This window comes from Pelophylax lessonae, assembly GCF_965119305.1.
Source record: "Pelophylax lessonae genome assembly, chromosome: 3".
NCBI lineage: Eukaryota > Metazoa > Chordata > Amphibia > Anura > Ranidae > Pelophylax > Pelophylax lessonae.
The window spans coordinates 642,051,603-642,067,655 of NC_138770.1; positions in this window are offsets into that span (position 1 = coordinate 642,051,603).

Below are 16,053 nucleotides of genomic sequence, written 5' to 3' on the forward strand. Positions count from 1 at the left end.
CAAACAACTGTTAAACAAAATATGGGTCCCATGAAGCTGCACATCACGGCAGACCCACTTGTATTGGCATGAATGGCGGTTCTAGCCTGGGCTCCCACCAGGCCATACCCCCAGCATGTTTCACTCTGCCTCTCTGAGTTTAATCCCCATGATTAAGCTCTGAGGGGAGGAGCTAAACACATTGGGGGCATGGCCTGGAGGGAGCCCAGGCTGAGGTTGCCACGAGCAGGTTTGCTTCGATGTGCAGCTGTTAGGGATATCTACATTTCTACCCTACTAGCATAAAACATTTGTTTTATGGCACCTTTCCACTGCAAGTACCGGCTCGGCTCTACTCGGCCCTGCTTGGCCCGGTTTGCTTTTCCACTGCTGGTACAGCATGGTACGGTGTTGGAACGGTTCGGTACAGTTTGGTATGGTTTGCTTTTCCACTAAAGTAGTACTAAAGTTAAGTGGGTGGGATAACAACGATTCTCTGACCAATTAGTGGCTAGTAGTGACTGCATGCAAAGGATTGTGGGATATGGTACTGGTATGGTACCTCTTGGAACCACAATCGAGGTGGTACTGTTTTAGAGAGCCGTACTGTTCGGTTTCATGCAGTGGAAAAGTGCCGCCGTACCGTACCAAACCGTCCCTACACCGTACCAAGCGGTACCAGCAGTGGAAAAGCACAAAAGCGAGCCGAGCCGTTCGGTTCCATGCAGTGGAAAAGCGCCATTAGATTTCCAGATTGCCCCATAATACATTTTGCAGAATTTTGAGAATCTGAACCCAACCTAAGCAAATAAACAGTAATCCATGTCATCCAACCAAGTTTCATCTTATGTTCTAGTCTCTGTACAAAAGAGTCTGGTGACATCATCAGCACCAATTTAATAAATAAGCCTGTTGAGGTCCAAACTTAGAAATGACTGAATGCAACTGGTCTACTGACTCCTCCATCTCTTTGCAACCCCTACATTCTTTCATTTCATGACACTAATGCAAGATTTTCTGTAAGCATTTCAGTAAAATGCTACAAAATATTTTAGATGTGAAATACCACTTCAAACCGATGCAAGCTTGGGTGCCTGTGGAAATAGTTTGGTTACCTTTTATATGCTGCAGAGTCTAGAGCTGGTCGGATGCAATATATGGGAATGTTGGTGCATCAGTAGAACAATGCGGTGGTAGAAAATACAGAATTATGGAACTCAGTGATGCAGCAAATTTTAGGTGGCATAATGCTTTCAGTGCATCTCCTACTTATCCATGTTTTAGCAGGAAAGCCCAGATTTTTAGAACGAGGTGGACTTAGCAAAAGTGGCTGTAGTTTTGCTCAAATATGACTGAACTGGGCAGAGTTAGCATAATTGCTTAACACTGACCCACTTTTAAATCCATAATTTTGGGAGGGTGCACTGCTAAGCATTATATCATCAACCTATGCACTATACTTGTTGTAAGCAAGTCCAAATAAAAACCCAACTGTTCTATTCTAAGATCAGGAGAAGTCGAGAAATCACATGACCCATTACTTTATTGTATTGGATAAGCATTTCCTGTTTTATTTTTGTGTTATAACATACAGATGCTATTACGTTACCTTTTACTTTTTGTTACTAATCTACAAGGGTATAATCATACGTACAAGGGGGTTGTCCCCTTAAATTTGCACAGTTTACCGTAACAAACCTTATAGGAACTCTGTATAGACAGTTAACACTTTGCGCTCTCTTTCAACCATTAATGCTTAAGGTAAATGCTTCTTTTATTGGTACAGTACTTTTATTTTATTTTTATTTTTTTTTTGTACATTTTTTGACTCTTGCTCCAATGTTTTTGTTTTTTTTCTCTTCAGTGTAGCAACAGTGGTTATTAGGGTAATACTACAGGCATTATATGATCTATCCAAAGGAGGTTAAGAATATTATTAATCATGCAAATTTTCATTTTACTGCACAGAGTTCTTGTTTCCTGTACACAATGGAGAGAGGCCATTTTGTTGGAAGGGGCATTTTTTTAGTTCACTGTTATAGTACCTACCTGCCACAGCAAGGTGTCTCTTAAACTCACCATACATGACTCCAATTTGGGCTGATGCCTGCTTAATTGGCCAAAAGTCTAGCTGCACCAAGACCTGTCTGCTGGATAAACTTTGATTGCAGAATTGAAGGAGCTGGGTGGAAAATTGTCAGTAGGACAGTGACCTATGAGATGCAGCCACTGCTCAGGTATTTAGAAAGGTGTGGGCACTCTAGCTGTCTGATCACAATAGCCGGCAGGGGCAATTCCTCTATCATGGAGAAATCTATGCCTATATGGCTAGCATTCAAATGCTAATTGGCTGCTTGCTACTAAATAACAGTTTAGCCCTCAAAATGGCTGCATCCAATGTTTAGGCAACAGGTACACTTTAAAGGTCAAGTAAACCTAAATTACAATGAACCTGTGATATAAAGAGCAAAAAATACATATAACTGTTCCCATATCTGTAAGGAATGCAGATACTTGTAATACTATATTCCATTTAAGGCTAAACAAATAGCTACAGCTGTCCCCAGGACCTGAATTTATGTCAGTTATTTTCAGAGCAAATAACCTTCAGAAACTTTTGCATGTCTATCTGTAATTGGTATTACTTGCTCTATATGAACTTTTACATATACGTATATCTGTAATTGTTATTGTGCTTCAGGTTTACTGGCTCTTTAAATTGCAATATACAGAATATATTTTTCAACTGCATTATTGTATCAATCTTTTTTATTATGAATATACATATATACACACACGTGATTCAGGGTCTCAAAACTGTTTTATAGCCTAACTTGTGTCAGTTGATAGCTCTTCAAGTGCAAATATTTGGGTTGTACTGCAATATTTTACTAAGGGCATTGTATTCAGCTTTGACATTTATATTAAAATGTATACATATAGATGTAAGTTACAAAACCACTTCAGTGGTTCTTTAGTGGTGAATTGCCACATATAAAATGTTGGCCTTTATCACACTCAGGAAGCGCTCCTAATGTGCCGATTTATGAATCGGTATCAATCCCAGCTCTTAACTTTTACCATCTAAACCAGGTTTATCCATGTTACTCCTCAGGGGTCTTAAACATTGCCTTATTGTGTGCTAAAGTTAATGTTTGTAACATTAAATAAACATGGGTTTTTATCTACCTGACTTTAGTACATAGGTCAATTATAAATATATTGAGCCCATTGGTTTTATACCAGTTTTTTGTAATGTGTGGCTCCCAGTTCTTGTGAAACTGAGAAATCCAAGCGTTCCAGGGTTATGGATTATGTAGACTTAGGCAACAGAAGGACACTTTTTTTTCGGCGAGTACAAGATCCACCTAGCTACACTTAAAGCAGATACATTTTTTGTTCACCAAGACACAACATGGTAAAAGGAATATTCCCTGTGCTTTAGAATGTGCAATGGTATGAGGACTGTTGCATGACAATTTACAAAACACAGCTCCCTCTATGGCAGGGATCCTCAAACTACTGCCCTCCAGCTGTTGTTACAAGTCCCATGAGGCATTGTAAAACTCTGACATTCACAGAAATGACTAGGCATGATGAAAATTGTAGTTCTTGAACAACTGGAGGGCCATAGTTTGAAGACCCCTGCTCTATGGTATCAGTGGGTGTTGTAGTCACATACTGGTGCCCTAAATTGGCAAATGGTTTTGTCGTACCCATAGCTATCTTTGATGAAAAGACTCCAACTATTCCTTGTTATTCCAGCAGCCCTGACAAAAACCAGAGTTGGAGATCTGTAACATTGCACTTTGATGAGTTGATATAGTAGTAAACCATTGGCATATTACTATAATCTTTGGCTCAGAAGTAGTCATCCAGTGGAGGTCCAGCTGGCATGGAACTTGTAGCTCCTAGAGATTAAATGGACCTGTCTAATGTGCTCAATATCAGCACCTATTTTGTGAGTCAAAACTATTCAACTAGTGTCATCACAGAAACATGGTCTCTTCTTACTAGTGAATTGAATAGCTGCATACTTTTTATACATTGGGGTTGATTTACTTAAACAGGAAACTTCAAAATCTGGTGCAGCTGTGCATTGTAGCCAGTCAGCTTCTAACTTCAGCTTGTTGAGTTAACCCTCTTCTTGTGTTAGGGTCAGAACCGACCCGTTTTCAGGTTTTGAATGTCTATAAGTATCACATAAATTTGTTTATTGCATCAAGATTTTTTTACTTTGTCAGGAACCTCTATTTAAACAATGTAATAGAAAAAGAATCCTTTTCACTAAATTATAAAATACTGTGGTGAAAATTAAGACGTTTATGGTGTTAGGGTCAATTCTGACCCAGTTATAATATAGGATTATTATAATAATAATATAGGATTATAGGACACTAATAAGTGCCAAAACTGAAATCATAAACACTCTCTCTGCTAAGCAACACTGACAGCCAATCCCCTCTCAACCCTGTGAGCTGTAGTTAGGGAGGGGCCTATCTCTTTGCCTGCTTGTCTGCTTCTCTAAATAAAGTAAAGAAACATAGGACCAATACATTTCAGAGTTGCTGACTTTATTTTACCATTTTTTAAATTTGAAAATGAGAGGTATGCTATCAAAAGAAAGGTCTAAGGGGTCACACCAAAAATATTAAAACCAATCTTTTCAAGGATAAAGAAGCCTAACAAGGTAACCAAGAGGTAAGAAACAAATTGGATGATAATTGTTCAGAGGGTATTTTATGGCTGATTTAAGACACGGGTCAAAACTGACCCGTTAACATCATGGATAGTAACAGAAATCTAACATAAGAGGAGGGTTAAGCTTTGACAAAAAAAAAAAAACTTGTAGCTTATTGGCTTCTATGCAGTGTTTTTAGTAAATCAACCCCATTGGGTCAAATGCAAAAACTGCTCATTCTCCGTACATAAGTGACAGGTCCACTCTAAGTACCAAGGTTACAAATATCGCTATGTACGAATTATTAAATCCAGTAATGCTCCAGGTATAACCTTTATTTTGAAAGGACAGCATCTATTCCATAGGATTAAAAAAAAAAAAAAGAATTTGACTTAAAATGTAGGACCTAAAAATTTTTATTTTTTTTTTTCTCTGTGCCCAGCCCCTACTATATCATGCCGATTAAACATAGAATAGGAAAAATTCCTAGTCCATTAAGAAAGCAGAGCCTTTGTCTTGGAATAAGAATAGCTTGGTTATGACATGCTGAGGAGGAGTGGTCACACACAGGTCCTTATATTTAATGTTTTAACATGTATCTGATTGTTCGGAGATTCTTTTTCATAGAAAAAAATCTTTTAAGATTACACTGTGGTCAAGTCTTGCAGCTGCCAGTTTGTACAAAAATGGTGCTTAGATGTCATCTTCTTTAATCTTTGCTGATGCTCGGTGTTTGTATCAATTCATTTAGACAGAAGAGTCATAAGGCATTCACCCTGACTCCTTCTATTCACGTATGCAGTTGACTTTGCTCCTATACTAAATGATAGCTTTCAACACTGGTCTTATCTGAAGAGAAACAATGCTTCTTTTATTGAACCTACCTAGATAATTTTTTTTGTTAAATATATTTACTTACATGTTATACTAAGAAACCTTTTTTTATGTTTGTGTTTATTTTTTTCTCCTTTTGCATATGAATAAAGAAAAGGTGAGGTGGAGATTCTAGCAATATGTTTTATGCACTACCTGGCCACTGAGGAATTGTCTTTAATTCTCCTCAATCCAGGCTCCAAATTTCAGGTCAAAAATTAATCTGTTTTCTACCCAGTTTTTGAATTTCAAAAGTTGTCACAGAAATCAATTGCAAATTGTCCGTTGACAACCACTGAACTGCTCAATGTTTCTGATATGTTGTTTAGACTAAGGGGTTCCAAACTTTTCAGTACAAGAGCCACATTGTGTATTTTACAAATATTCAGGTCCGAAAAAAATCCTTTACTCATTACACCTGGGTCACCATCAGAGTCCTCTATATTTACCAGTCTTCCCTTACAGCGAGGACCCAACCGAGCCCAGCTTACATTAAAATCCCCATCGGAGTCTCCTCTGCGTAAGGGCTCCCCCTTACATCAGGGATGCCATCAGATCCCTCCCTTACAACGGGGTCCCCATCAAATTCCCCCCTTACATCAGGGTCCCCATCAGAACCCTTCTTACAGCAAGGTCCACCCAACATCAGAGTCTGCTGTAACATGGCAGGGGGTGAAGCGGAGACCATGTATGCATTAGGGACAAGTTACTAATCTTCCCTTACAGCGAGGACCTAACCGAGCCCAGCTTACATTAAAATCCCCATCGGAGTCTCCTCTGCGTAAGGGCCCCCCCTTACATCAGGGATGCCATCAGATCCCTCCCTTACAACGGGGTCCCCATCAAATTCCCCCCTTACATCAGGGTCCCCATCAGAACCCTTCTTACATCAAGGTCCACCCAACATCAGAGTCTGCTGTAACATGGCAGGGGGTGAAGCGGAGACCATGTATGCATTAGGGACAAGTCACTGACCTTAGCTGTGGGCCTGTAAAAAACTTTTAGAAGGCCAGATGTGGCCCACAGGCTGTAGTTTGGAGACCCCTGGTTTAGTCTGCCTGTCAGTGCAAACAATCGATCATAAACCAGTAAGAAACAGATAAATTCTCCAATCTGCACCATACAAGCAATCGTAAAGAGACAACTTGCCCCTGAATTCTGAAACCGGTAAAGCTGGCCATGCACTGCTTTTTTATTTTTTCATTTAACCTACAGATTCCTCTATCCATATTATACAGCACAGATAGACGAATCTTCTGTGTCAGCTATTGTTGGCTGTCAAAATATCCAAACAGTGACTGCATCTGATTTTTAAATCGAAGGTCGCCTGAAGGGATGCTAACAGGACCACCCACAAAGCGAATTTCAGCAGGTTCATCAGGAACTGGCTAAAATCCACTCAATGTATGATTAAAGGCATATGTCAGCGCAGAGTGGTGCAGGGGACATCTGAGGAATAATTGTGCTGCGTCCCCAATAGCGTAGTGTTTGTAGAAATTTAAAAATTTTAGGATAAAAGGCACAGTACACTTACAATAAATTTAAAATATAAATTTTATTGAAAAATATATTTTTAAAAAAAATGTATTGCACTGTAAAAATATTAGTACACCATTACTTAATGTACCACAATGTATGTTGCTGGTATCACCAACAACCCCTATGATAAAGTTGGGGAGCCCCCAAGTATGATCGTAAAGAAAATATAAACACAGAAATGGTTTTTAAATTTTAAATGAGGGTGGCTACTTTAAGAAGTGAGGAAGGCCAACTAGTGGTCCCGCTTTCTCAACATGTTTCGTGTTGAATTAAACTTCTTCAGGAGCTTTAAGGGTTAAAAATTGCATTTCTCTACAACGGAAGAAGTCAGATATTTTATACAGAAAGTACAAAAACAGATTATATTTTAAACTTATTGTAATTGTACTGTACCTTTTTAAAGTCCTACAATTCTCTGCTCACTGTATGGCCAGCTTTAACTAGAAGCAAGAGGAACAGTCGGTGATATCATGTATTGTTCTTCTTACAATTGACTTCCTGTCTACTTCTACTGGTGGCAGCTATTTTGAGGGCTAAACCAATATTCATGAGTACTATTCACTGGGACCTAGAAACATAAAGTCTGAATTAACCCACAAAATGGCTGCCCTCAGTAATGTAGCATAAATTTCCATTATGTTTGTGTATTTAAATGTAAAAACTTCTCACATGTAGGTAAGCATGTGATTTAAAGTGAATCTCCACCACTCTGGTAGTTTCCATATTGTAAAGAAGGGCAGTGAAATCAACAGCTTTGTATATATAGATATTCATCATCCATCTTGCTCCACTATACAAATGCAAGGGTTTTTTATTTTAAATTGCCCAGGCAAAATGGAACAAGATGGTTCAGAAAAACTATTTACATAAATGCAATTTGCTCATCCTACCTTACAATGTCCGATTTGCCGAAAAAGTGGAGTTGCCCTTTAAAACCTGTTAATAGCTTTTTACTCTTGAAGAGTGTGTCTTTTTTTTTCCAGCTAAAGGAATAACTTGGACGATAAACCAAATGAATTCTTTTCTGTGGTATACTAACTAGCTGCAGCGTGTTGTGTCCTTAGCAGGTCTATGGGGTTATACTGACTTTAAGCACTTGAAGGGTTTATCACACTTGAACAATGTTGTTTTACTGTCTGTGTAGTTTGAGCATAATGCGCCTAGTAGATTTACTAAGCTATTTCAGACAATCCAAGTACTGATATTAACCAAGGCAATCAGTATAGGGAATTTTTTTCTAAAACAACACTATGTGGCTGAATTTGATATTATCACTGTATGGAAAATGATCCATGAGATGTATTTTGACACTGATACATTATTAAAGTATACTGATCTTTCAGTACGACTTGTGAGTCCTTGATACGATTTAGACAGCAGCTGTGCAGGTGTCGGGTGTGTGCTGTGTGCATGTGTGTGTGTGTGTGTGTGTGTGTGTGTGCGTGTGTGTGTGCCACATGCGCATGTGGATGTAGCAGCTATGAGATTTGCAAGAAAAAAACATGGTATACTGTGATATTGTAACAAAATAAAAAGTTTCACTTTAAGAAAACATAACCACCATCATTTGGTACTATGGTTTGATTTAATAAAGGTAAACAGACCATTCACTTTGCAAAGGAATTTGCCCCAGAACTTGGGGGCATGGGGTGAAGCTCTGCTGAGGTCCATCAACCAATCATGTGCAAGAAAAATGCAGTTTTCCTTGCATGTGGTTTAGTATTCTTTTCAAAGTGAAACTTTGCCGCATTCACTAAGCTCTGGTTTAAATACCCTTGCAAAGTGCAATACCCCAGTCTTCTTGCTTTTAGTAAATGATCCCACGGTGTCTGTTAAATCATGCCCACAGTGTATGTTCTATATTAGGGCTGTTCAACCTGCCGCCCAACACAAAATCATAAACTTACTTAAAAATGTAATTTCTTTATTTTCTTGGGGGGGGGGGGGGGAGTTGTAAAAATGTATTTTTTATTTAGTGAACACATGCAGCCAAATTAAAATTTGAAAGTGTCTCTGGACTTTTAGAAGCAACCATTTTCAAGGATGAAGCACACATAGGGCAAAATTAGAACCAAAATATCTGGTGAGCACCTTGAGAATTTATTGAGAATTGCTACTACATTTGTCCAATCAGATATTGATGCGTTAGTTTATCAAAAACAGTGTCAAATATCGCACTAGTTTTGTTGCCCTCTTTTATTTTTATAATAAATTATTATTATTTTATGTGCGGCCCAAGACTATTCCTCTTCTTTCAATGTGGCTCAGGAAGGTCAAAAGGTTGGACAACTCTGTTCCATATTTTTATGTCTTTAGCTGTGTAATTGGACTTCGTCATTACCTCCAAGTGTCCATTCAAAACATTTAGCTCTTTTCAGATATTCAGGCAAATCAAGCACGTTTGCTAATATAACTTTTCACTTTTCTCCTGGTCATCTTTCAGAGCCATACAGGAATGAACAATGATTCTGCTGCATTCATTCCTTGCTGGTAATCTGCATACATGGGGGACTATGCATAGGGAGGTATATTACACAAATAATCCATTGCATTCCATTAGATGTGCTTTCTAAGCCAGCTCATGATTGGCTAGCAGGGATCTCATAGACCATGCATATAACAAAGTATGCTGGGGATGCCTTCTTTCTTATAACATACACGGACAAATCAAAAACGAAATCTGAGAAAATAATGTGAATGTGCACCCATACAATACTGAGAAGTGTATGAACTTTAAAAGCCAGGAGCCTAGCTAACAAAATGGAGCAACTGGAGCTGCTATTACATGAGAAGGACTTTGACTTTGTGGGAATAACAGAAACTTAGTTTGACATCTCACACGACTGTCTGGCAAATATCCATGGGTATTCCTTGTATCGGAAGGACAGGAAGGTAGAAGAGAGGGAATGGGACAAGGGGGAGGTCAAATCTGTCGGGGGTCACACTTCAAAGAGAAGAAGTAAGTGGGAAGTTAATAGTGGGGGTATGTAATAGTTGGAAATGGTAGGGATTTAGGGAAATGTCATCATAATTGGCGACTTCAACTATCCTGATATTGACTGTGCAGAGGGGACAGCTCACTAATTAAAGGCCCGTCATTTAAATGTCTTACAGGACTACTTTATGTCTCAATTGGTTGATTCCCTGACTAGAAAGAATGCATTGCTAGATCTATTAATTACAAATGATCCAAGTTTGATCTCAGATGTGGAACATTAACAGGTGATCACATTTAGTGTAAATCATAGGAAAAGGAGGCATAAGGGGAGCAGAAGAACAATAAATGTAAAACTAGCAAACTTTTCTGAACTGTGCTCAATACTACAAGACATCAATTGGGACCAAATCCTAAAAACACTGAACATAGAAGAAAAATGTGAATGCTTTAGGAACATATTAAACAAAGGTATCACAAAGTGCATTCCAATGGGCAATAAATATAGAAGAGCGAAGGTTAAGCCTGGGTGGCTAAATCGTAACGTAAAAAGTCTTGTTCAAGACAAAAAAATGGCCTTTAAAAAATATGTGGAGATGGAGGGGTCATTGTCAGCATTCCAACACTACAAGGAATGCAATAAGAAGTGCAAGAATGAAATCAGGGCAGAAAAAAAAAAACTAAGAGAAACACATAACAGAGGAGAGTAAAAAAAATCCCAAGACATTTTTTAGATATATTAACAGTAAAAAAGCTAAGTCAAAGCACATGGCCCACATAAATGCTAAATGCTTTCTTCTCCTCTGTTTTTACACAGGAAAAGGAGGGGTATACAGACCATGACAGTATTCTTAATAACACGTCACAGGACGTACCCTTGTGGCTAACTGGTTCTGGAGTAAAGAAAAGACTAGATAAGCTTAACACAAATAAATCACCAGGACCAGAGGGCTTACACTCCAGAGTCCTCAAAGAACTCAGGTTATAGCTACACCATTATTTCTAATTGTTGTGGACAACATACTGACAGGAATTGTAGCAGCTGATTGGAGAAAAGCCAATGTGGTACCAATATTCAAAAAGGGGTAGAGAAATATTTTTGGAAACTATAGGCCAGTTAGCCTAAACTCAATAGTAGGTAAGATATTGAAAGGGATGAAAGGGACTATATCCAAGAATTTTCTGAAGATAACAGTATCATTAGTATAATCAGCATGGGTTTACGAAGGGTGGTTTATGCCAGACCAATCTGTTATCTAGATAGAGGAAGGCCTGTGGATGTGGTGTATCTGGATTTTGCAAAAGCATTTGATACAGTTCCCCATAAATGTTTAATCTACAAGTTGATGTCTGCAGGAATGGTCCATAGGGTTTGCTCTTGGATAGAAAACTGGTTACAGGGGCGTGTCCAAAGGGCAGTGATTAATAATGTGTACTCAGACTGGCCTGGAGTGGTAAGTGTGGTACACCAAGGCTCTGTCTTGAGACCAATTCTGTTTATTTATTCATAAATGATATAGAGCAGTGATGGCAAACCTTGGCACCCCAGATGTTTTGGAACTACATTTCCCATGATGCTCAACTACACTGCAGAGTGCATGAGCATCATGGGAAATGTAGTTCCAAAACATCTGGGGTGCCAAAATTCGCCACCACTGATATACAGGATGGGATAAATAACTCAATCTTAGTATTTGAGGACGACACTAAAATATGCAGGGCAATAACTTCACATCGGGATATAGAAAATTTACAGAAAGACCTGAATAAAACAATGGGGTGGGCAACTGCATGGCAATTGAGGTTTAATGTGGAGAAATGTAAGGTAATGCACTTGGGGGTTAAAAACATAAACGCAAGCTACTCCCTAGGGGGAGAACCTCTGGGGGAATCAAGGATGGAGAAAGATCTGGGGGTCCTAGTAGAAGACAGACTGAGCAATAGCATGCAATGTCAAGCTGCAGCTATCAAAGCCGGCAATATTTTAGCATGCATAATAAAGGGTATATACGCCAAAGATAAAACTATAATCCTACCACTTTATAAAACTCTGGTTAGGCCACATCTGGAGTATTCCTATCCAGTTCTGGTCACCGGTCCTCAGAAGGAATGTGCTGGAGCTGCAGAGAAGGGCAACAAAATGAATAAGGTGAAGGGAGGACCTTAATTACGAAGAATGACTACAAGCACTAAATGTTTTCTCACTGGAGAAGAGATGCTTGAGAGGGGACATGATAGGGATTTACAGATGGGAAAAGAAACAAAGAAACCACATTTTTACATCATAAAATACATATCACCATAGTGAATAAACAAATAAAAAATACATCTTCATTTAAATATAAAAAATACATAAAAATTCTATATATAATCCCGCATGTGAATAGCGTCCTCGGTGAGTATAGGAAAAGTTCCTCTCCACCAGCATGCAGATGCACAATACACTCACCAGACTTTATTGACCCTTGTTACAGGGAGTCAAATTGTGCATATGGGAAAATGCAAGATGTCATACATGAGGTCACAGGAATTATTTTAAACCGCTGCTGTCATCCATTCAATATGTATATAAGTAGCGTATTTAAAGTTCCAGTGTTGCCATATAGAGAGGGAGAGGAAGAAACACTCTCATGGTGCAGTATATCAAATTATTTATTTAAAAAATAAGGTTGTATTGTACTTACATCAAAGAAGACAGGGATCAGCATGTATTGTATAGGAATTGCCAGGTTGCGCTCCACCTGCGTTCCAGCTAGCCCGAAATAACGTATCTCAAACACCACCCAACGCTGTTTCGTCAGTCTATATCTGACGTCCTCAGAGGACTTGCAAATACCTCAATGGTGATCCCAGTATAGGAAAAAAAAACTATTCAGTCTCTAAGGCTGGCCATACACTATACAATTTTCTTATTCAATTTCCTTTAGATTTACCTTAAACTATGTAGTGCAAGGGCCTGCCTGACTGCATACAAATTGAAAGTGTTTAGGTTTGACCCTATATTACATGGTTTTGGTAAATCTAAAGGAAAGTTGAACAAGAAAATTGTATAGTGTATGGCCAGCCAAAGAGTGTAATGTCCCGTACACACGTGCAGATTATCTGAAGACTTTTGTCTTCAGATTTACCTTTTCTATGTAGTGCAAGGGCCTGCTGGATTGCATACAAATTGAAAGTGTTTAGGTTTGACCTCATATTATATGGTTTTGGTAAGTCTGCAGACAAAAGTCTTCAGATAATCTGCACGTGTGTATGGGGCATAAGATGACACATGGCCACACAATGAGATTGGAGGAGAAGCGGTATAACCTTAAGCTGTGCAGGGGGTTTTTAACTGTCAGGGCGATAAGGATGTGGAACTCTCTTTCACAACTGGCAGAGTCAGCGGGGAGTATCAATATTTTTAAAAGACTCTTGGACATGTATCTTAAAGTGGAGTTCCACCCAAAACTGGAACTTCGGCTCCCTCGATTCAATCTTCTGGGACATGTCAGAGGTCCCAGAAGATTGCCCGGCCATTCAGGACGCACAGCGCAACTCGCACATGCAAAGTGCACACCTGGCTGTGAAGACGTAAGCTGTCAAAGCCGGGTGCCCACACTAGTAATGCCGGCGCAGCCGAGAGGAGAGGGAGAGGAGCGAGGCTTCGGAAGGCCGCATTGCTGGATCCTGGGACAGGTGAGTGTGTGTTTATTAAAAGTCAGCAGCTACACTTTTTGTAAACACAAAAACAGCTGTAACTCCACTTTAAAGAACACAATATACAGGGATATGGGAAATAATTATCGACACCAACACATGTACACCTACACAGGTTAAACTGGGTGGACTATTGTCTTTTTTTTTACCTTACCTACTATGTAACTACTGGAAAACACTGCACCATGTAGTTCCTTGTTTTTCCTTGAGCATTTTTTGTATTTTACATTTTCCAGACACTCTAAGGAAATTATATATTGTGATTGATTTTTTAGGTGCTGCCATTAAAGTAGAAGTACAGCCAAAGCTTGTTTGGATCACAGGAGTGCAGTTCGTCCTGCATCCCTGTGACACATTTTTTAGCAGACAGCGGCCTAAATCCAGCTGTCGGCTGACGTCACATAGCTGGCCCAGACTTAGAAAAGATCGTGACCATATGGTCGGGATCCACCCACATGCCTGGACCGGCACCCGGCTCAGGCTCTTAGCGAGCTGCTGAAAGCCTGAGCAGGCGGCTCCTGTCCCCTCCATAGAGGGTGCAGAGTAGAGAGCTGTTGAATGACAGTCACCAGCTCTCTGGTCAGGTAGCTGTGAGAACAGAGCGATCTGCAATGTTTGATTGGTTAGTTCTTAGTCTTAGAGCCGATGGGGGACAGATGCAGCATCGGTAAGTATGATTCTTAAAAAAAACTGATTCTTTACTTCTCTTTTTAGTCAGCTTAGGCCATTATGTCCCAGTAGGGTGGACTGTTAACGGATCACCATTTTTATTATTCACGCAGACGTCCTGCTCCAAATTCTCCTACTGTTGCTCAAAGCTGTTAAAGCAGAAATGCCATGCGTGTTAACATTTTCTTAAAATGTCAACACGCAGAACTTAAAAAATACACAACATCCCCTGTTACACTTCAAAATTAGATAACATTATAAAGTACATTAAGTCTGGTGCCTCTGTAAAGTTGTGGTGTGTTCTGAACTCCACCAAGTTCCTTATACCAGAGTGGGAGTTGTTGTCCGGGCTTCCAGATATTTGTGGCTATGTGGTACAGCTAGATGCATCATCCCAAGTACACCTGTTAGAAGTGGTGTCCTGCTGAGCCAATAGATCTTGAACAGATACTAAGCTGCTCACATGCCAAGTTGATCCACCCTCCAGCTTATAGGTTACTGGTCCCAATTGACTGTAGAGTATTGACTGTAGAGTCACAAAAGATTAGATAGACTAGAGTTAAACTTTGGTTGGTGGCTTGCTTATCTTCACCCACAGGAACGAGAGTAGTTGTTTTGGTGTATCACAGGAGAAACATACGTTCGATAAGTTAAGGTTTTATTTCTTTTACCACAAAGATGCATACATCTATAAGACTCCAGTGGTAAGACAAAGGCATGAGGCATGACAATATCCAATAGGATGAAACATGTCAGGCTGGACATAACGCTGGTATGCTACCAAGCCGCGGCGGCCAACAGATGATCTATTTGATTTTACTGCCTTATTTTATCGCCTGTGAGTATATTTTTATAATAAAAGTATATCCTGCTTGCATACGGGGCTTCACTATGTCTGGATCTTGTATATCTCACATATGACGGTACTCTACATCCTTGAATGCTGATTATCAATCATTGCTTGGGAGCTGTGTGTGAGGAATTACCTATCAGTTTGGGAGTCAGCCTAAACCAGACGGTTGTCTTTGTGTCCCTCCATCTGGGTTCAATACATGCTCCAAAGCTTTGGAGGTCTGGTAAGCAGCCTCTCATTACACATAGATTCGGGCGACGTGTGGCTTCAGTATTCACTTTCTTGGTGACAGAATCTACCTATCAGATTGGGACTGATTCGGATTACACTTATCACTCAGCCCTGCTTGCTTGGACTTCTGTCACCGACATATGCCTATGACATAAGCCTGGATTATTTCGTAAATGCACATAATATAACTGGATACTAACATTTATAGGTAAAGTTGATCCAGGGACTATCAGATTGCCTCTCAGGGGATGAGGAAGACATTTTTTTATCCTGCTAGAACAAATTGAATCATGCTTTTGTAGCACCCTCCTAATTAGGTGCTAGTCAGGGAATGTAGTTTTGGCTCTGTATGCTTATCAGAAGAGCAGCAGGTAAAGCATATGTGCACTATGCTTATCAGGGAGCAGGATTTGTGGTCAGGTCTACTCAGTGTGCCCAGTGTGCATTCATTTGGTCTCAGGGAGTGTCCCAAGCTGATCCAATGGGGAGACATGTTGGATACTGGAGGAAACCTGACCAATGGTACTCAGGCTTTTGGTACTGTCCCAGTGGGTTGGCACAGACAGTGGTGGATTATGGGACAGGGTATAAAAA